The sequence below is a fragment of the Balaenoptera borealis genome (genome assembly GCF_965194805.1).
Source record: "Balaenoptera borealis genome assembly, chromosome: 4".
NCBI lineage: Eukaryota > Metazoa > Chordata > Mammalia > Artiodactyla > Balaenopteridae > Balaenoptera > Balaenoptera borealis.
The window spans coordinates 129,818,605-129,842,346 of NC_138861.1; the positions used below are offsets into that span (position 1 = coordinate 129,818,605).

At 37.8% G+C, this 23,742-nt stretch overlaps 2 long non-coding RNA genes across 2 annotated transcripts in view; both read left to right on the top strand.

The window, feature by feature from the left end:
• LOC309627622 overlaps positions 1 to 21,082 on the top strand; it is a 339,147-nt gene extending 318,065 nt beyond the window's left edge. The window contains exon 2 of the long non-coding RNA XR_014243864.1: positions 20,574 to 21,082. This is a non-coding gene — a long non-coding RNA (uncharacterized lncRNA). The remainder of the gene's footprint in view (positions 1 to 20,573) is intronic.
• Positions 1 to 23,742, top strand: part of LOC309627634 — a 1,075,643-nt gene that overhangs the window by 596,204 nt on the left and 455,697 nt on the right. The gene's annotated exons all lie outside the window — the stretch shown is intronic.

Consider the following 23,742-nt stretch of genomic DNA (forward strand, 5'->3'; position numbering starts at 1 on the left):
TTTTTTCCATAGGAGATCTCATCCGTTGTGCCATTAATTGCCATCTAAATGTAAACCTTTTGAGCTCCATGAGCATTTTAATTTGCCCATGAAGTCCGGACTGTTGGATCCCAGTTAATGTAGCCTCAAAATGTCTTCTCTCCCCAGCCTCTCCCTTCTCAATAAATTGCTCTATTTACCCACCTGCTGAAGCGAAAAGTATATGAATAATTCTTTCCTTTCTTTTTCTCATCTCTCATCTCTAATCCATCAGCAACTCCTGTACTTCTACTGTTAAAACATATCTTAAAATGGCCACTTACCTCTACATGTTTTGCCCACACGTAATCCAAAATATCTTAGTTTTCTTGTACTGTTTTGTTTTTTTTTTTCATGCTTTTCCTTTTTTTATTGAACTATAGTTGATTTACAATGTCATGTTAGTTTCAGGTGTGCAGCAACGTGATTCAGTTATACATTCATATGTATCTATTTTTTTCAGATTTTTTCCCTTATAGGTTATTACAAAATATTGAGTATAGTTCCCTGTGCTATATAGTAGGTACTTGTTGGTTATCTATTTTACATATAGTAGTATATATATATTTTAATCCCAAACTCCTAATTTATCCCTCCCCACATCTTTCCCCTTTGATAACCATAAGTCTGTTTACTATGTATGGGAGTCTGTTTCTGATTTGTAAATAAGTTCCTTTGTACCATTTTTTTAGATTCCATATATAAGTGATATCATATGATATTTGTCTTTCTCTGCCTGACTTACTTCACTTAGTATGAAAATCTCTGGGTCCACCCCTGTTGCTGCAAATGGCATTATTTCATTCTTTTTTATGGCTGAGTACTATTCCAGTGTGTGTGTGTGTATGTGTGTGTGTGTGTGTGTATATATATATATATATATATATATATATATATATATATATATATATATATATATATATATATACATACACACACACACACACACACCACATCTTCTTTATCCATTCATCTGTCGATGGACATTTAGGTTGCTTCCGTGTCTTGGCTATTGTAAATAGTGCTGCTATGAACATTGGGGTGCATGTATCTTTTCAAATTATGTCTTTCTCTGGACCTGTAGTGTTAAAATGTCCTTCTGTATATACTCTCTCACCTTCTTTTCTTCTCCCCATGATCTATTTCCCAAAGAGTGGGCAGATGACTCTTTGAAAAGTTAATTCACATTAAATCAACTGCCCTGCTTAAAATCCTTCCAAGATTTTTGTTAGCATTTATAATAAAATCCAACACTGTAGCTTAGTCAAGAAGTCCTTACCAATCAGGAAGGCCATCTGGTCCAACTTCGTGTCATGCCATACCTTCTTGCTACACCTCAGCTGTGTTCAAATCTGCCTTGTTTCGTATTCTGTGCCAGGCTTTTTACTACACAGGGATTTTGTACTTGCTGTTTTCTCCTTCCCTCTCTTCTCTTTCTTTGAATGTTTGGTTGCTTTTCATTATTCAAGTATCAACTCCTCAAAGAGCTTGATCCTGGCCATCTTAGCTTAGTAGACCTCTGCAATTAAAATCTATGATGTCACCCTGTTCATTTCATTTAAAGCACTTGTCAAATCTCTAGCTCTTATTTATGTACATATTTATTGATTGTCTCTACCCTCTAGAATGTAAGCCTCTTCAGACCAAGACTATCACTGTCTTATTTATTCATGAATCCCCAGTGCCTAGTGCTGGGCCTGGTAATTCTTCTATTCAATAAATACTTATTGAGTGGATGAATAGGTGAAAAACTTACAAAGTGGTATTTAATAACAGTGAATCGTTGGGACTAACGGCCTCATGTAATTAACATTTGTGGTTGCCAGCATGGTCATAATTTTCACTGATTTATTCTGAGTTTTAGATAAATCTGTTCATTAATATTCAGCCAAGCAGTTTACAATATGATAATGGCTACTAACTAATAACAGTAAATATTAAGAAATAACCTAACAGTCTATCAGTTAGTGATTATTTAAATAATTTATACAACATCTATACTGCATAATATTTTGCAACCTTTAAAAATGTTAATGTAACTCTGTGGTCATTGAATGAAAATATAATCACCATATATTATTACATGAAAACATAAGACTGCGAAAGAACATTTATAATGTCATCTTATTTTTGGTAAACATACAAACATAGAAGGAAATCTGGAAAAATATATGCAAAAATGCTAGCAATAGTTACATTTTGATAGAGGGAGTATAAGTAATTTTCACTGCTTTTTTTCTGCCTTTCTGTTGTCACAAATGTTCACAATCTAAATATATTCTGGCCAGGTATTGTTTTGTAATTAGAAAAATAGCCTGAAAGACTAGTTTTATTTTGAAAGAAAAGAAAGATAATGTAGTTCTGAAAATTCATTTTGATTATTTTCAAAAATATTTGTCTGTTTGAATCTTTAGCAGACAAAAAACCCCTATAAGTAATTTAGAAGGAAAACAAAATGAAAGAATTTCATAAAGAATAAAAATACCTAAGATTTTCCAGTTTTATTTTATTTTGTTTACATTATATACTAATTCCACATTCCATCGCTCCCTTTTTCTTTCATGTTTTCCACAAATCCTACTGTCTCTGTCACCTTTAAGTTAATAAATTTTGGGTAAGAAAATAAAGCTTTTATTTAATTATTTTTCATTAAATTTGAATGAACTACAGAATGGGGTTTATGTTTTCAGTGGTTATGAAATTTATATTCTTGGCAGCCAAAACCAAGGATCCAAAAGGAAAAAATGGGTGTGAGGGTTCGATGTGGAAGCAGAAACACTTGCGAAGCAGAATTACCTCTTCCATCCTTCCTTTTATGCTGCCAAAGTCATAACTGAGGAGGAACAGCACGACATCAAAGAAAGCTGGTCTTCTCCATCCATTTCATAAGGACCAATGAGAATTTTGCTTGGACATGATGACCCAGGTGATACAACTTTCATTCTTCATATCCCTTCATATCCTTCATATTCACACATTTGCCCATATATTTGGATAACTAGGAAGTATTTCAGCAAAAATAGTCTTACAGCAATTCCAAATGAAGTGAAAAAAACAAAGGTTGATTCTGTTTTATCTTTATTTTTGTAATATCACAAATCAAAAATTTTCTTAGTGTGAGGAACATTTCATTCTAAGGGAAATTAAGGATTAAAATTAATGCCTTGGCAACATAATTGAGGCTCTGTAGGTGAATTTAACATTGATTTGGGAAATATTGCCATCGCTGTGCAGTAAAGTTATGGAGAATGTTAAATAGGACTCAGTCCAAGTTTATGTAGTCCAAATGTTATTGCTTTTTAAACAAATGAAACTCACGCCTCCTGAATATTATGGCTAGTTATTTGTCTTCTAATCAAAGTTGTATGTTCCTGGTGTGGCAGACTTTACCGTGACAACATTGTCATTCCTACTTTCAATGTAAAGTTGAACAGGAAACTGTTCTTTTCTTTTCTCCTGCCTTTCACCAGGTCCTTATAGTTCCCAGACTCAAAGCTGATTGGTTTCATGCCCATTTTGGTTGTTGGTTGCATTCTCTAGATACAGTGTTCTGCTTTTTAAGAAGACTTTTCTCCAAATATCAAGCAGTTGGATGTTTCTTGTGGCAGGGGGTGGGCAGGTGCATAGTAACAGATTCTAGGGCTTGGGCTCTACCTTGTCAGTTAAAAGACATGAGACCTATTAAGTGACACGAGTTCCATCTCAGAAGATTGGCAAGAAGTCAACCGTGTTTTGGAAACATGTCTTTAGTAATCCTGGGCTAACCATTAGGAGGATGCTAAGAGCAGGAACAGCTTAAAAAAGAAGACATCCAAACCCCTGACCAGTGGTTTGGACTTCCTCTTACCACAACCTCCATGCATAGGTCTGCCTATTGGCAGTTCTAAAAACAACTCGTAAAACAAGGGATATAAAAGAGTAGGAAGGGGAAATTGTAGAGTCATATAAAGTTTATATTTTAAGCAATTAAAAATAAGTAATAAAAGAATACAATTCAATTTAACAAGGTAGTTAAAATAATTACGTATCAAGGATAAAAGATTGAGTGTTTTAAATACTAAGATAAAAAATTAATAAAATTTATGATAAAGAAAATAAAAAGCTAGACCCAATGGAATGCAGATTTAAAGACATTATAATCAGAATGGCTATCATCGAGAAGACAAGAAACAATAAAGGCTGACAAGGATGTGATGAAAAGGGAACACTTGTGTACTGTTGATGGGAAGTAAATTGATGTAGCCACTGTGGGAAACAATGTGGAGGATTCTCAAAAAATTAAAAATAGATCTACCATTCATTCCAAAAATTCCACTTCTGGGTATATACCCAAATGAAATGAAAACTGGGTTTCAAAGAGATATATGCACTCCCATGTTTATTGCAGCATTATTCACAATAGCCGAAATATGGAGACAACTTAAATGCCCATCAGTGAATGAATGGATAAAGAAGAAGCTGTAGACACACACACACACACACACACACACACACACACACACACACACACACACACACACACAATATGGAGACAACTTAAATGCCCATCAGTGAATGAATGGATATAGAAGAAGCTGTAGAGACACACACACACACACAGAGTGGAATATTATTCCACCAGGAGAAGGAGGACATCCTGCCACTTGCAACAACATAGATGGATCTCGAGCACATTAAGTGAGATAAATCAGACATAGAAAGACAAGTACTGTATGATATCACTTATGTGTGGAATCTAAAAAAGCCAAACTCATTAAGACAGAGAATAAATGGTAGTTACTAGGGGCTGGGAAAAGAGAACATAAGATAGATGTTATTTAAGGGTACAAACTTGCAATGATTAGTAAATAAACCAGAGATCTAATGCACAGTATAATGAATATTATAGTACAGTATTATACTAGAATCATCAAGCTTGCTAAGAGAGTAGAACTTAATTATTCCAACCAATAAAAAGAAAGGGTAATTATGTAATATGATAGAGGTGCTAAATGTCACTATAATGGCAATCATATTACAGTATATTAATGTATCAAATTAACGTAATATGCCTTAAATCTATACACTGTTATATGGCAGATATATTCAATAAAAATATCAAACTATACATATTGAATATATTTTTCTGCATCTCCTTTTAATACATTAAAATATTAAAATAAAGATTCTGGAGAGCCAATAAATAAATAAATAAAGACATTAAAGTGAGAGGGACCAAAAAAACCCTAAAACTGGGAAATAATCTGTTACATTATGGAAAGAAAGTGGCCACATTGGAATTAATAAGCAATGGTACACAAATCTCTTTTACAGCAGGGATAATTCTGAATATTCCAAAATTCTTAATTGTTGACATTAGAAACTAACCCTCACATAAAATTTGACTTCAATTTATACCATAAATTATTTAGCTTTGTCTTAACTATTTTGATTGCTCACAATTTTAATCATTGTGAAAACTACTACAGTTAGTAGTAGTTTAACAATTAGAAAGATACCTCTTTGATTACTTCCTTGGAATTACTGGGTCAAATGGTACAAATATGTAAACATCTTGAATGTATATGACCAAACATATTTGCAGAAAGATTGTGTCAATTCATGTTTTTACCAAAAGTATGTAGAATACTCATCACAGAGTATTCTTGTTTGCATTGGTATTATTAAAAATTTGATTATTTCATTGTTTGATAATTTATTAATTTGGTAGGTAAATGATACCACATTGTACATACCATGCACTAGGAACATGTCATACCAATTTTCTCTGATTCATCAAAACTTGGATAGGGCAGCATTACAAACTTAACAAGCACTATTTTCCAAGGCATTAAGTAATCTTTATATATCTAATAAATCAAATTACAAGTGAGATAACTCAGAATCTCTTCAGTATTTCAAACACCTTACAAGAGACACATCTTATACAGAGCAACACAATGATAATAGGAAAACTGTATAGGCATGACATATAAAAGTATCACACTATGGTAAATACAACTGTAAACATTTACATACACAGAAGTTTCCTTAAACATCAAAATCCCAATTTAATAAAAGATCAATCCAAGATTCAAGGATCCTTTTTTTTTTTATTTTATTTTTTTCTACAGCACATTCTTATTAGTTATCTATTTTATACATATTGGTGTATGTATGTGAATCCCAATCTCCCAATTCATCCCACCAAGACCACCACCACCACACCCGCTTTCCCACCTTGGTGTCCATACGTGTCTTCTCTACATCTGTGTCTCTATTTCTGCCTTGCAAACCAGTTCATCTGTAGCATTTTTCTAGATTCCACATATATGCGTTAATATACAATATTTATTTTTCTTTCTGACTTAGTTCATTCTGTGTGACAGTCTCTAGGGTCCAACCACATCTCTACAAATGACCCAATTTCGTTCTTTTTTATGGCTGAATAATATTCCATTGTATATATGTACCACATCTTCTTTATCCATTCGTCTGTCTATGAGCATTTAGGTTGCTTCCATGACCTGACTATTGTAAACAGTGCTGCAATGAACATTGGGGTGCATGTATTTTTTGAATTATGGTTTTCTCAGGGTATATGCTCAGAAGTGGGATTGCTGGGTCACATGGTAGTTCTATTTTTAGTTTTTTAAGGAAACTCCATACTGTTCTCCATAGTGGCTGTATCAATTTACATTCCCACCAACAGTGCAAGAGGGTTCCCTTTTCTCCACACCCTCTCCAGCATTTGTTGTGTGTAGATTTTCTGATGATGCCCATTCAAACTGGTGTGAGGTGATACCTCATTGTAGTTTTGATTTGCATTTCTCTAATAATTAGTAATGTTCAGTAACTTTTCTTGTGCCTCTTGGACATCTGTATGTCTTCCTTGGAGAAATGTCTATTTAGGTCTTGTGTCCATTTTTGGATTGGGTTGTTTGTTTTTTTAATATTGAGCTCCATGAACTATTTGTATATTTTGGAGATTAATCCTTTGTTGGTTACTTCGTTTGCAAATATTTTCCCCCATTCTGAGGGTTATCTTTTTGTCTTGTTTATAGTTTCCTTTGCTGTGCAAAAGCTTTTAATTTTCATTAGGTCCCATTTGTTTATTTTTGTTTTTATTTCCATTACTCTAGGAGGTGGTTCAAAAAAGATTTTGCTGTGGTTTATGTCAAAGAGTGTTCTTCCTATATTTTCCTCTAAGAGTTTTATAGTGTCTGGCCTTACATTTAGGTCTTTAATCCATTTTGAGTTTATTTTTGTGTATGGTGTTAGGGAGTGTTCTAATTTCATTCTTTTACATGTAGCTGTCCAGTATTCCCAGCAGCACTTATTGAAGAGGCTATATTTTCTCCATTGTATACTCTTGCCTCCTTTATCAAAGATAAGGTGACCATATGTGTGTGGGTTTATCTCTGGGCTTTCTATCCTGTTCCATTGATCTATATTTCTGTTTTTGTGCCAGTACAATACTGTCTTGATTACTGTAGCTTTGTAGTATAGTCTGAAGTCAGGGAGTCTGATTCCTCCAGCTCCGTTTTTCTTTCTCAAGACTGCTTTGGCTATTTGGGGTCTTTTGTGTTTCCATACAAACTGTGAAATTTTTTGTTCTAGTTCTGTGAAAAATGCCATTGGTAGTTTGATAGGGATTGCATTGAATCTGTAAATGGCTTTGGGTAGTATAGTCATTTTCACAATGTTGATTCTTCCAATCCAAGAACATGGTATATCTCTCCATCTGTTTATATCATCTTTAATTTCTTTCATCCGTGTCTTATAGTTTTCTGCATACAGGTCTTTTACCCCCTTAGGTAGGTTTATTCCCAGGTATTATATTCTTTTGCTTGAGGTGGTAAATGGGAGTATTTCCTTAATTTCTCTTTCAGATTTTTCATCATTAGTGTATAGGAATGCAAGAGATTTCTGTTCATTAATTTTGTATCCTGCAACCTTACCAAATTCATTGATTAGCTCCAGTAGTCTTCTGGTAACATCTTTAAGATTCTCTATATATAGTATCATGTCATCTGCAAACAGTGACAACTTTACCTTTTCTTTTCTGATTTGGATTCCTTTTATTTCTTTTTCTTCTCTGATTGCTGTGGCTAAAACTTCCAAAACTATGTTGAGTAATAGTGATGAGAGTGGGCATCCTTGTCTTGTTCCTGATTTTAGAGGAAATGCTTTCAGTTTTTCACCATTGAGAAGGATGTTGGCTGTGGGTTTGTCATATATGGCCTTTATTATGTTGAGGTAACTTCCCTCTATGCCTACTTTCTGGAGGGTTTTTATCATAAATGGGTTTTGAATCTTATCAAAAGCTTCTTTTTCATCTATTGAGATGATCATGTGGTTTTATCCTTCAATTTGTTAATATGGAGTATCACATTGATTGATTTGCATATATTGAAGAATCCTTGCATTCCTGGGAAAAATGCCACTTGATCATGGTGTATGATCCTTTTAATGTGCTGCTGGATTCTCTTTGCTAGTATTTTGTTGAAGATTTTTGCATCTATATTCATCAGTGATATTGGACTGTAGTTTCCCTTTTTTGTGAAATCTTTGTCTGGTTTTGATATCATGGTGATAGGGGCCTCATAGAATGAGTTTGGGAGCATTCCTCCATCTTCTATATTTTGGAAGAGTTTGAGAAGGATAGGTGTCAGCTCTTCTGTAACTGTTCGATAGAATTCACTTGTGAAGCCATCTGGTCCTGGGCTTTTGTTTGTTGGAAGATTTTTAATCACAGTTTCAATTTCAGTGCTTGTGATTGGTCTGTTTATATTTTCTGTTTCTTCCTGGTTCAGTCTTGGGAGGTTGTGCTTTTCTAAGAATTTGTCCATTTCTTCCAGGTTGTTCATTTTATTGGCATATAGTTGCTTCTAGTATTCTCTTAGGATTCTTTGTATTTCTGCAGTGTCAGTTGTTACTTCTCCTCTTTCATTTCTAATTGTGTTGATTTGAGTCTCCTCCCTTTTTTTCTTGATGAGTCTGGCTAGTGGTTTATCAAATTTGTTTATCTTCTCAAAGAACCAGCCTTTAGTTTTATTGATGTTTGCAGTTGTTTCCTTCATTTCTTTTTCATTTATTTCTGATCTGACCTTTATGATTTGTCTCCTTCTGCTAACTTTGGGGGTTTTTTTGTTCTTCTTTCTCTAATTGCTTTACGTGTAAGGTTAGGTTGTTTATTTGAGATTTTTCTTGTTTCTTGAGGTAGGATTGTATTCCTAAAAACTTCCCTCTTAGAACTGCTTTTGTTGCATCCCATAGTTTTTGGGTCATCGTGTTTTCATTGTCATTTGTTTATAGGTATTTTTTTACTTCCTCTTTGATTTCTTCAGTGACCTCTTGGTTATTTAGTAGCATATTGTTTAGCATCCATGTGTTTGTATTTTACAGTTATTTTCCTGTAATTGATGTCTGGCCTCATAGCATTGTGGTAGGAGAAGATACTTGATGCGATTTCAATTTTCTTAAATTTACCAAGGCTTGATTTGTGACCCAAGATATCTATCCTGGAGAATGTTCCATGAACAGTTGAGAAGAAAGTGTATTCTGTTGTTTTTGGGTGGAATGTCCTATAAATATCAATTAAGTCCATCTTGCTTAATGTGTCATTTAAAGCTTGTGTTTCCTTATTTATTTTCATATTGGATGATCTGTCCATTGGTGAAAGTGGGGTGTTAAAGTCCTCTACTATGATTGTGTTACTGTCGATTTCCCCTTTTATGGCTGTTAGCATTTGTCTTATGTATTGAGGTGCTATGTTGGGTGCATAAATATTTACAATTGTTATGTCTTCTTCTAGGATTGATCCCTTGATCATTATATAGTGTCTTCTTTGTCTCTTTTAGTAGTCTTTATTTTAAAGTCTATTTTGTCTGATATGAGAATTGCTACTCCAGCTTTCTTTTGATTTTCATTTGCATGGAATATCTTTTTCCATCCCTGCACTTTCAGTCTGTATATGTCCCTAGGTCTGAAATGGCTGTCTTGTAGACAGCATATATACAGGTCTTGTTTTTGTATCCATTCAACATGTCTATGTGTTTTGGCTGGAACATTTAATCCATTTACATTTAAGGTAATTATCAATCCATATGTTCCTATTACCATTTTCTTAATTGTTTTGGGTTTGTTTTTGTAAGTCTCTTTCTTGTCTTGAGTTTCCTGCCTAGAGAAGTTCCTTTAGCATTTGTTGTAAAGCTGTTTTGGTGGTGCTGAATTCTCTTAGCTTTTGCTTGTCTGTAAAGGTTTTAATTTCTCCGTTGAATCTGAAAGAGATCCTTGCTGGGTAGAGTAACATTGGTTGTGGTTTTTTCCCTTTCATCACTTTAAATGTGTCCTGCCACTCCCTTGTGGCTTGCAGAGTTTCTGCTGAAAGATCAGCTGTTAACCTTATGGGATTTCCCTTGTATGTTTTTGTTGCTTTTCCCTTGCTGCTTTTAATATTTTTTTCTTTGTATTTAATTTTTGATAGTTTGATTAATAAGTGTCTTGACATATTTCTCCTTTGATTTATCCTGTATGGGACTCTCTGCACTTCCTGGACTTGATTGACTATTTCCTTTCCCATGTTAGGGAAGTTTTCAACTATAATGTCTTCAAATATTTTCTCTGACCCTGCTTTTTCTTTTCTCTTTCTGGGACCCCTATAATGCAAATGTTGGTGCGTTTAATGTTGTCCCAGAGGTCTCTGAGACTGTCCTCAATTCTTTTCATTCTTTTTTCTTTATTCTGCTCTGCAGTTGTTATTTCCACTATTTTATCTTCCAGGTCACTTATCCATTCTTCTGCCTCAGTTATTCTGCTGTTGATTCCTTGTAGAGAATTTTAAATTTCATTTATTGTGTTGTTCATCATTGTTTGTTTGCTCTTTAGTTCTTCTAGGTCCTTGTTAAACATTTCTTGTATTTTCTCCATTCTATTTCCAAGATTTTGGATCATCTTTACTCTCATTACTCTGAATTATTTTTCAGGTAGACTGTGTATTTCCTCTTCATTTGTTTGGTCTCGTGCCTTTTTACTTTACTCGTTCATCTGCTGCATATTTCTCTGTCTTCTCATTTTGCTTAACTTAGTGTGTTTGAGGTCTCCTTTTTGTAGGCTGCAGGTTCGTAGTTCCTATTGTTTTTGGTTTCTGCCCCCAGTAGGTAAGGTTGATCCACTTGCTTGTGTAGGCTTCCTGGTGGAGGGGGTTGGTGCCTGTGTTCCGGTGGATGAGGCTGGATCTTTTCTTTCTGGTGGGCAGGAACGTGTCCAGTGGTGTGTTTTGGGGTGTCTGTGAACTTAGTATGATTTTAGGCAGCCTCTCTGCTAATGGGTGGTGTTGTGTTCCTGTCTTGCTAGTTGTTTGGTGTGGGGCATCCAGCACTGTAGCTTGCTGGCCGTTGGGTGGAGCTGGGTCTTAGCGTTGAGACAGAGATCTCTGGGAGAGCTCTCGCCGATTGATACTATGTGGGGCCGGGAAGTCTCTGGTGGTCCAATGTCCTCAACTCAGTTCTCCCACCTCAGAGGCTCAGACCTGACACCAAGCCAGAGCACCAAGACCCTGTCAGCCACACAGCTCAGAAGAAAAGGGAGAAAAAAAGAAAGAAAAAAGTTATTTAAAATATTTAAAAATTAAAAAATAAAATAAAATAATCAAAATTAAAAAATTATTAAATTAAAAAATAAAGAAGTATTGGAAAAAAGAAGAGACCAACCAAATCAATAAATAAATCCACCGATAACAAGCGCTAAAAACTATACTAAGATAAACATAAAAAATCAGAAAAAAGTCAGTCGCAGACAGCAAACCGCAAGTCTGCAGTTGCTCCTAAAGTCCACTGCCTCAATTTTGGGTTGATTTGTTGTCTATTCATGTGTTCCACAGATGCAGGGTACCTCAAGTTGATTGTGGGGATTTAATCCACTGCTCCCTGAGGCTGCACGGATAAATTTTCCTTTCTCTTCTTTGTTTGCACAGCTTCTGGGGTGCAGCTTTGGTTTTGGGCCTGCCTCTGCATGTCGTTTGCCCTCAGCCTTCTATTCTTGCCCAGACAGGACAGGGTTAAAGTAGCGGCTGATTATAGGGCTCTGGCTCGCTCATGCAGGGGGAGGGAGGGGTATGATAGTTATAATTGGAATGTGGGAGAGCCTTCAGCAGTAGAGACCAGCGTTACGTTGCAGCAGCCTGAGACGCACCGTGCGTTCTCCCAGGGGAAATTGTCCCTGGATCACGGGGCCGTGGAAGTGATGTGTTGCACAGCTTCCCGGGGCAGGTGAGGATAGTGACCTGTGCTTGCACACAGGATTCTTGGTGGCTGCAGCAGCAGCATTAGCGTTTCATGTCCGTCTCTGGTGTCTGAGCTGATAGCCGTGGCTCACACTCGTCTCTGGAGCTCGTTTAGGCGGTGCTCTGAATCTCCTCTCCTCGTGCACCCCAAAACAATGGTCTCTTGCCTCTTAGGCAGTTCCAGACGTTTTCCCGGACTGCCCTCTCTCTAGCTCTGGGGCACTAGCCCCCTTCAGGCTGTGTTCATGCAACCAACCCAGTCCTCTCCCTGGGATCTGACCTCTGAAGCCCAAGCCTCAGCTCCCAACCCCACCCACCCCAGCGGGTGAGCAGACAAGCCTCTGAGGCTGGTTAGTGCTGGTCAGCACCAATCCTCTTTGTGGGAATCTCTCTGCTTTGCCCTCTGCATCCCTGTTGCTGTGCTCTCCTCTGTGGCTCCAAAGCTTCTCCCCTGCCCTCCCCCCATCTCCTAGTGTGTGGAAACTTTTCCTGCTTCACAGCTACATCCCAGAGGTGCAGGACCCATCCCTATTCTTTTGTCTCTGTTTTTTCTTTTTTCTTTTGCCCTACCCAGGTATGTGGGGATTTTCTTGCCTTTTGGGAAGTCTGAGGTCTTCTGCCAGCATTCAGTAAGTGTTCTGTAGGAGTTGTTCCACATGTAGGTATATTTTTGATGTATTTGTCGGGAGGAAGGTGACCTCCACGTCTTACTCCTCTGCCATCTTGAAGGTCCCCCACGATCATATGGTTTTTATTCTTCAATTTGTTAATATGGTGTATCCCATTGATCGATTTACATATATTGACGAATCCTTGAATCCCTGGGATAAATCCCACTTGATCATGGTGTATGCTCCTTTTAATGTGTTGTTGGATTCTGTTTACTAGTATTTTGGTGAGGATTTTTGCATCTATATTCATCAGTGATATTGGTCTGTAATTTTCTTTTTTTGTAGTATCTTTGGTTTTGGTATCAAGGTGATGGTGGCCTCATAGAATGAGTTTGGGAGTGTTCCTTTTGCTTCAATTTTTTTGGAAGAGTTTGAGAAGGATGGGTGTTAGCTTGTCTCTAAATGTTTGATAGAATTCACCTGTGAAGCCATCTGGTCCTGGACTTTTGTTTGTTGGAAGATTTTTAATCACAGTTTCAATTTCATTACTTGCATTTGGTCTGTTCATATTTTCTATTTCTCCCTGGTTCAGTCTTGGAAGATTATACCTTTCTAAGAATTTGTCCATTTCTTCCAGGTTGTCCATTTTATTGGCATAGAGCTGCTTATAGTAGTCACTTACGGTGCTTTGTATTTGCAGTGTCTGTTGTAACTTCTGTTTCATTTCTAATTTTATTGATTTGAGTCCTCTCCCTCTTTTTCTTGATGAGTCTGGCTAAAGGTTTGTCAATTTTGTTTATGTTCTCAAAGAACCAGCTTTTAGTTTCTTTGATCTTTGCTATTGTTTTCTTTGTTTCTATTTCTGCTCTGTTCTTTATGATTTCTTTGCTTCTACTAACTTTGGGTTTTGTTTGTTTTTCTTTCTCTAGTTCCTTTAGGTGTAAGGTTGGATTGTTTATTTGAGCATTTTCTTGTTTCTTGAGGTAGAATTGTATTCCTATAAACTTCCCTCTTAGAACTGCTTTTACTGCATCCCATAGGTTTTGGATCGTCATTTTCTCGTTGTCATTTGTCTCTAGGTATTTTTTTATTTCCTCTTTGATTTTTTCAGTGATCTCTTGGTTATTTAGTAACGTATTGTTTAGCCTCTGTTTGTTTGTGTTTTTTATGGTTTTTTCCCTGTAATTGATTTCTAATCTCATAGCATTGTGGTTGGAAAAGATGCTTGATAAAATTTCAATTTTCTTAAATTTACTGAGGCTTGATTTGTGACCCAAGATGTGATCTATCCTGGAGAATGTTTCATGTGCACTTGAGAAGAAAGTGTAATCTGCTGTTTTTGGATGGAATGTCCTATAAATATCAATTAAATCTATCTGGTCTGTTGTGTCATTTAATGCTTGTGTTTCCTTATTAATTTTCGGTCTGGATGATCTGTCCATTGGTGTAAGTGAGGTGTTAAAATCCCCCACTATTATTGTGTTACTGCTGATTTCCTCTTTTATAGCTGTTAGCAGTTGCCTTATGTATTGAGGTGCTCCTATATTGGGTGCACATATATTTATAATTGTTATGTCTTCTTTGATTGATCCCTTGATCATTATGTAGTGTCCTTCCTTGTCTCTTTGTAACGTTCTTTATTTTATTTTATTTTATTTTTCTTAATTTATTTATTTTATTTATTTATTATTTTTGGCTCTGTTGGGTCTTCTTTGCTCTGCGTGGGCTTTCTCTTGCTGCAGCGAGCGGGGGCTACTCTTCTTTGTGGTGCACGGGCTTCTCACTGCGGTGGCTTCTCTTGTTGTGGAGCATGGGCTCTAGGTGCACAGGCTCAGTAGTTGTGGCTCGTGGGCTCAGTAGTTATGGCTCGTAGGCTCTACAGCGCAGGCTCAGTAGTTGTGGCGCACAGGCTGAGTTGCTACATGGCATGTGGGATCTTCCCAGACCAGGGCTTGAACCCATGTCCCCTGCATTGGCAGGCAGATTCTTAACCACTGCGCCACCAGGGAAGCCCAACATTCTTTATTTTAAAGTCTATTTTATCTGATATGCGTATTGCTACTCCAGCTTTCTTTTGATTTACATTTGCAGGGACTATCTTTTTCCATACCCTCACTTTCAATCTGTATGTGTCCCTAGGTCTGAAGTGGGTCTTGTGTACACAGCATGTATATGGGTCTTGTTTTTGTATCCATTCAGTGAGCCTCTGTCTTTTGGTTGGAGTATTTAATCCATTCACGTTTAAGGTACTTATGGATATGTATGTTCCTGTTAACATTTTCTTAATTGTTTTGGGTTTGTTTTTGTATGTCCTTTTGTTCTCTTATGTTTCTCTCTTAGAGAAGTTCCTTTAGCATTTGTTATAGAGCTGGTTTGGTGGTGCTGCATTCTCTTAGCTTTTGCTTGTCTGTAAAGCTTTTGATTTCTCTGTCAAATCTGAATGAGATCCTTGCCGGGTAGAGTAATCTTGGTGGTGGGTTCTTCCCTTTCATCACTTTAAATATATCATGCCACTCCCTTCTGGCTTGCAGAGTTTCTGCTGAGAAATCAGCTGTTAACCTTATGGGAGTTCCCTTGTATGTTATTTGTCGTTTTTCCCTTGTAGCTTTTAATAATTTTTCTTTGTCTTTAATTTTTGTCAATTTGATTACTATGTGTCTCGGCGTGTTTCTCCTTGGGTTTATCCTGTATGGGACTCTCTGCGCCTCCTGGACTTGGGTGGCTATTTCCTTTCCCATGTTACAGAAATTTTCGACTATCATCTCTTCAAATATTTTCTCAGGTCCTTTATCTCTCTCTTCTCCTTCTGGGACCCCTATAATGCAAATGTTGGTCCGTTTAATGTTGTCCCAGATGTCTCTTAGGCTGTCTTCATTTCTTTTCATTCTTTTTTCTTTATTCTGTTCCGCGGCAGTGAATTCCACCATTCTCTCTTCCAGGTCACTTATCCATTCTTCTGCCTCAGTTATTCTGCTATTGATTCTTTCTAGTGTAGTTTTCATTTCTGTTATTGTATTGTTCATCTCTGTTTGTTTGTTCTTTAATTCTTCTAGGTCTTTGTTAAACATTTCTTGCATCTTCTTGATCTTTGCCTCCATTCTTTTTCTGAGGTCCTGGATCATCTTCACTATAATTATTCTGAATTCTTTTTCTGGAAGGTTGCCTATTTCCACTTCATTTAATTGTTTTTCTGGGGTTTTATTTTGTTCCTTCATCTGGAACATAGACCTCTGCCTTTTCATTTTGTCTGTCTTTCTGTGAATGTGGTTTTTGTTCCACAGGCTGCAGGATTGTAGTTCTTGATTCTGCTGTATGCCTTCTGGTGGATGAGGCTATTTAAGAGGCTTGTGCAGGCTTCCTGATAAGAGGAACTGGTGGTGGGTAGAGCTGTGTGTTGCTCTGGTGGGCAGAGCTCAGTAAAACTTTAATCCGCTTGTCTGCTGATGGGTGGCACTGAGTTCCCTCCCTTTCAGTTGTTTGGCCTGAGGCGACCCAGCACTGCAGGCTACAGGCTCTTTGGTGGGGCTAATGGCGGACTCAGGGAGGGCTCATGCCAAGGAGTACTTCCCAGAACTTCGGCTGCTAGTGTCCTTGTCCCTATGGTGAGCCACAGCCACCCCCCGCCTCTGCAGGAGACCCTCCAACACTAGCAGGTACGTCTGGTTCAGTCTCCTATGGGATCACTGTTCCTCCTCCCTGGGTCCTGATGCGCACACTACTTTGTGTGTGCCCTCCAAGAATCTCTGTTTCCCCCAGTCCTGTTGAAGTCCTGCAATCAAATCCCTCTAGCCTTCAAAGTCTGATTCTCTGGGAATTCCTACTCCCGTTGCTGGACCCCAGGTGGAAGCCTGACGTGGGGCTCAGAATCTTCACTCCAGTGGGTGGACTTCTGTGGTATAATTGTTCTCCAGTTTGTGAGTCACCCACCCAGTGGTTATGGGATTTGATTTTATTGTGATTGTGCCCCTCCTACCGTCTCACTGTGGCTTCTCCTTTGTCTTTGGATGTGGGGTATCTTCTTTGGTGAGTTCCAGTGTCTTCCTGTTGATTATTGTTCAGCAGTTAGTTGTGATTCGGTGCTCTTGCAAGAGGGAGTGAGCACACGTCCTTCTACTCCACCATCTTGAACCAATCCCAAGATTCAAGAATCTTAACGCTAAAGTATTGTACTTTTTTTTTGGACAGTCAGTTAATTTGCTGGATAATCAGCTTGACCCTTTCAAGAGCTGATTTTAACATTTTATCAGACCAGGTTTAGATTAGCTCTTAATCTAGGGTTAGAGTGGTCCTCCTCCTGAGGCATTGCCTTTCCAGGGTCTCAGTTGAATACTCAGGGTGTTCAGCAGCCTCTCGATTCTACCTATTTGGTACTCCTCAATCAGCACTGTGCAGCCTCCAGAAGCAGCTTCCTCGTAGCTATTCTCTGCAAGGCCTCCTGGGGTCTTGCATTGTCTGTGTATGCAAAACTTAGTCAAACTGAGCAAAGGTCAAAACTTAGGCATAAAGTAAAGATGACCCCTATGCTGATTTTTGGAATCTCTTCTCTGAGCAGCTTCCTATTCTCTGGTACCCAGCAAATTCCAGGCACCTTTGCAGCTGCACGGTCCCTCCCATGACTCCTCAGCCCAGGGAGAAAGCTGTGCTCTCCTGAGGCTCACCTCCCTGAGCAACAGACCAGAAGTTGACTCCAGACTGAAAGCTGGGTGATTATAAGGTCATCATGCATGTTCCCCTTCTCCCAAGGATCTTAGACCCATGCAACCTGTTTTCCAGTGTCTGAAAAGTTACCTCTTTTATTTTGTCTACTTCTATATACTTGTGAACAGCATGAGGGTAAGTCTGCTACCATTTACTCCATTATTCCTGCCTACACAGAACTCTAAATTTTCCCTTTCCTGCCCTCTGAAGTTTGTGTTAGATGTATGCTAGACTTTCTCACTTTGTACATTGAGTCTTTAATCTCTTTTCACATATCTCAGATCTTTTTGTGCTGTCCTCTAGAAAAAAATCTTTTGACTTATATTACATTTCATTAATTTTCTCTTCAACTGAATCTAACATGCTGATAAACACATTAAGTTTTTATAGTTTATTGTATTTTTAATCTGAAGAAATTAATTTCATATCTGTTTAGTTACTTTTATAGTTTCCAGCTCCAGATATGTCTCATCTCATATTTTTTTTATTAAACATAGCAAACAAATGTTATTTCTGTGATAATTTCACACTAAACTCTTTGTAGATCTCTCTGCATCCTTTGTTTCTGTTGGCTGTCACTCATGGTATTTCTGTTGCTTTTATGCTTGGGTATTTTTCTTCCTCTGAGCTATTAATTATCCTAGGAATATTATTTATTTTGATTCTTTCATGCAGTGAACAAATATTTATTTAACACTTACTATGTGACAGGTGATTTATTCTCATTGCTCAGGGACCTTATATTCCAGTGAAAGAAGAGCCAATAAAGAAGTCAGTTATACACCACATAAGGTGCATGCTCAGTTATTTTATTAGTTAGATTGTGATGTGTGTTGATGGAAATAATAATTAATTTAGGTAAGAAAAGGAAAGGAAATGATTAAAAGGATCACAGTAGGATGGCCAGGGAAGGCCTCATTGAAGGATGTGCAGTAAATGGCCCTGGGTATTTCTGGGGGATAGCACTCCAGATAAGAGAGTAGGAACACCAAATTCAGCAACCTTGAGGCTAGGACAGGCCTGGAATACTAAAGGAACAGTGCTGCTTGATTGACTAGGTATTTTATTTGGAATTGAGATAAGCATTCAGGTCCACTGGTAGGGAGACAGGAAGTGAGGGAAGAAAGGGTGTGTTTTCATGCTGCTAATTCTGTGGGTAGGGGAGCTTAATCCCAAAGAGTTGCCTCTGGGAGACAGAGTAAAACTGAAGCCAGAGAGCTGGGATATTTATCTAATAGTTCCTGTCAGTCTCTGGTTGGGGGCTGCTCCCAGAGGGTATTAATTCCTGGCATTTCCCACCAGCCTCATTGTGGACAGTTGGTTTCCACCGGCAAGAAAAAACCCTCAGGCAGAGAAATACAGGCACTGGCATGTGAAGTTGGGCCTGTGTGTCCTGCCAGGGTAAACTAGAGAGTTGTGAGTAGGGTACTGACAGCATCTGCTACATGGAACACAGAGAAGAGTAGCAGGAAATGAGGGCAGAAAAGTGAAGGGAGCAGAAGTTTGGCCCTGGAGGTCATTTCAAAGATGTGTGCTTTTCCTCTGGGTGAGGTAAGAATCATCTAAAGTGTTTTGAGCATAGGAATTACATGACTTACGTTTTAACAGGCTCACTCTGACTGCTATACTGAAAATAGTTCCTAGGGAGACAAAGACAGAAGCAAGGACACCACTGAGAGGATGATTGCAATATTCCAACAGAGAGATGTTGTAAAGTATTGGAAAGGTAAATAGGATTTGCTAACAGACTGGATGGGAGGTGTGAGAGACAGAATTGTCAAGGTTGATACTGAGATTTTTGGCCTAGATAACTGGAAGAATCAAAGCACTATTATCTAAGATGCAGGGGATTGCAGGAGAAGCTAAGATGAGGGTATATTTCTCCAAGGAGAATTTGTAAATGTGTCTGGCAGGTCCCTAGTTCAAGGCCATTTAAACCAAGTTCCTGACTGGAAGGTTTGCACCACTCAGGGGATGTGGGTTTGTGTTGCGAGTCTGTACTGGAACCAGCTTGAGCTTTGGGTTGCACTTTCTCAGTGGAGCTTTGTTTTCCACTTCCCATTCTTCCCAATGCCAAGAAAACTTACCTTGTAGTCCCCAGGGGGTCAGGAACCCAGTTTTATGTGGGGCCCCAATTTGGAAAGATCTGAGACTTTGAATTCTCCAGAACCTCTTAAGTCCTACAAAGTCATCCAAGCCAAAACTGAGATTTTCCACGTTTGTGGAAAACCCTCAGACCAAAGCAAGTTCAGTGCCCCCAATTCAATTCTCTGCCTTTGTTTAGATTTTTTTTTTCCATTTTACACTCAGCCCTTTATTTTTTTTAATCAAGTTTTATTGGAGTATAGTTGATTTATAATGTTGTGTTAGTTTCTGCTGTATAGCAAAGTATCAGTTATACATGTACATGTATCCACTCTTTTTTAGATTCTATTCCCATATAGGTCATTACAGAGTATTGAGTAGAGTCCCTTGTGCTATACAGTAGGTCCTTATTAGTTATCTATTTTATATATAGTAGTGTGTATATGTCAATCCCAATCTCCCAATTTACCCCTCCCTCCCCCTTTCCCCCTTGGTAACCATAAGTTTGTTTTCTACATCTGTGACTCTATTTCTGTTTTGTAAATAGGTTCATTTGTACCATTTTTGTAGATTCCACATATAAGCAATATCATGTAATACTTGTCTTTCTCTGTCTGACTTGTTTCACTCAGTATGACAATCTCTAGGTCCATCCATGTCGCTGCAGATGGCATTATTTCATTCTTTTTTATGGCTGAGTAATATTCCATTGTATATATGTGCCATGTCTTCTTTATCCATTCATCTCTTGATGGACATTTAGGCTGCTTCCATGTCCTGGCTATTCTAAACAACGCTGCAGTGAACCTTTGGGTGCATGTATCCTTTCCAAACTATGGTTTTCTCTGGATATATGCCCAGGAGTGGGATTACTGATATGGTAGCTCTGTTTTTAGTTTTTAAAGGAACCTCCATACTGTTCTCCATAGTGGCTGTACCAGTTTACATTACCACCAACAGTGTAGGAGAGTTCCCTTATCTCCACACCCTTTCCAGGTATATTGTTTGTAGATTTTTTACATCAATGGCCAAGAGGCACATGAAAAGATGCTCAACATCACTAATTATTAGAGAAATGCAAATCAAAACTACAATGAGGGGCTTCCCTGGTGGCGCAGTGGTTGAGAATCTGCCTGCCAATGCACGGGACACGGGTTCAAGCCCTGGTCTGGGAAGATCCCACGTGCCACGGAGCACCTGGGCCCGTGAGCCTCAATTACCAAGCCTGCGCATCCGGAGCCTGTGCCCCACAACAAGAGAGGCCGCGATAGTGAGAGGCCCGCGCACCGTGATGAAGAGTGGCCCCCACTTGCCACAACTAGAGAAAGCCCTCGCACAGAAACGAAGACCCAACACAGCCATAAATAAATAAATAAATAAATAAATAAATAAATAAATAAATAAAGCATGACACAAATTAAGCAGTGTGAATACCATCGAGCTTTAAAAAAAAAAAAAAAACTACAATGCGGTTTCACCTCACACCACTAAGAATGGCCATCAAAAAATCTGCCTTCATTTAGATTCTGATCAGGTGGTTCTTTATTATCTTTCATGCTTTTAATAAGAGTTTTCAAAGAAATTTATCCTGCATTTCTAACAGTTTCAATTTGTTTTCTGCAGAAAATTTTCAGATCCATCTTCTCTTTAAATGCATCATTGATTTTTAAGTAATTGATACAGTATCCCCTTACTCTTTCCCTTAATGAAAAATAAATATTTTTGGAGAAGCTTGCAGATCTTATGCTCTAAGATCTGAGAGCATTCTCCCTAATGCAATAGTCTCACTCCCCTCCCTGCAATAATCCTTTTGAATAAAGTCTCTCCTTAGCTCAGAATTAATTAATTAATTAATTAATTAATTAAAAATCTACTCTGAATGATGGTAAGCCTGGGCCAAAACAACATTGCACTGTTATTTCTGTGAATTATTACCAGAGAAAATTCAAGGGACCTTAACCATCCAGGTAACACTCTTTACACATAGAACTCCCGTGCAAGGTACTGAGAGGCTGGACAGGAGAGTAGCTAAGAGTTCAGACTGTGAAACAGAGATTATGAACTGGAATTCCCACTCTACCACTCCTTTCTGTGTAATCTTACGAAAGTTCCTTAACCTCTCTAATTCTGTTGCCTCATATGTAGTGAGAAATAAATAAGCCATGTAAATGCCTAAATATCGTGTCTGGTACCAGGAAGTGCTCAAGCAATGTTAGCCACTGTATTAGGTTCTATCAGTTTCAAACAAATTACCACAAATTTAGTGGCTTAGGACATGGAAGCAACCTAAGTGTCCATCAACTGATGAATGTATAAAGAAGATGTGGCACATATATACAATGGAATATTACTCAGCCATAAAAAGAAACAAAATTGAGTTATTTGTAGTGAGGTGGATGGATCTAGAGTCTGTCATACAGAGTGAAGTAAGTCAGAAAGAGAAAAACAAATACCATATGCTAACACATACATGTGGAATCTAAAAAAAAAAAAAAGTGGTCATGAAGAACCTAGGAGCAGGACAGGAATAAAGATGCAGACCTACTAGAGATGGACTTGAGGACATGGGAAGGGGGAAGGGTGAGCTGGGGCAGAGTGAGAGAGTGGCGTGGACATATATACACTACCAAATGTAAAATAGATAGCTAGTGGGAAGCAGCCACATAGCACAGGGAGATCAGCTTGGTGCTTTGTGACCACCTAGAGGGGTGGGACAGGGAGGGTGGGAGGGAGACGCAAGAGGGAGGAGATGTGGGAACATATGTATATGTATAGCTGATTCACTTTGTTATAAAGCAGAAACTAACACACCATTGTAAAGCAATTATACTCCAATAAAGATGTTAAAAAAAATTTAGTGGCTTAAAAAAACACAACTTATTGAGTTCTGTAGTTAGAAGTCTGACATAGACCTCACTGGGCTACAGCCAAGGTAGAGCCAAGGATGCATTCCTTTCTGGAGGCTTTAAGGGAAAGTCTAGGGGCTGGCTGTATTCCTTCCGGGTGACCCTCTTCCACCATCCTCAAAGCCACCAGTGGTGAGTGAGTTCCTCTCATGCCACACTGCCATCTCTTTGGTTCTCTGCTGCTGGGAAGTATTCTCCACATTTAAGGACTCATGTGATTAGACTGGTCTCTAATCCAAATCCAGGGTAATCTTTCTATCTCAAGTCCTTCACCTTAGTGTCCCCATCTCAAAGTACCTTCTTCCACATAAGGTAACATATTCACAGGTTTCTGGGAATAATATTTTGACATTTTTGTGGGGCCATTGTTCTGCCTACCACAGCCAGTATTATTATTAAGTTTATTCAGCACAATGGCTTCAAACTTTAACCAAGAATAACCCTTCATTATGCTTCATGCCAGCATTGATTTAACATCTACAGCACCGGCACCACAAAGAAAAAAAAAAAATTCCAAAATGAGACTGTAGTCTTTAACAAGAAAGGAAAAATGAGAAATCAACTTGTGGGGAGTACAGAGTCTCAATTAAATTTTCTTAATCACCATCCCCCATTTATTCTGGGGCAGCCAAAGTCCTCAAGTTTCCTTTAGTAATTCTTTATATTTTCTCTTATTGAGGTATAATTGATATAAAGCATTGTATTAGTTTCAGGTGTACAGTATAATGATTCAGTATTTGTATACATTGTGAAATGATCACCGATAACAACTCTAGATTGAGATAATATTTTACAATAATTATTTCAATTTGATTTCAGTTATTAAATACAATGCAACAGGGTAGTCACAAGTTAAATTTAGTTCTGAGTCACATCATAAAAAGTTCATTTGTTTGATCTTCAGTAGATTGATTTTACCTATTTCTTTAAGTTCTGATTCCATTAACATGTATACTTTGGTTTTATACTTTGATCATTTTATGTTTCAAATGAAGTTTGAGTGACATTTGAAGAATTAACAAGTATTATATAATTTTAGTGAGAGACTGTGCTGAACAGGAGTTGATAACTTGGAATTGCACAGAGCTTGAGTAATAACACCACTAAAGGGGCCCAGCAGGACTAACACATTCTCCTTTGATTTTTTTTTTTTTTCCAA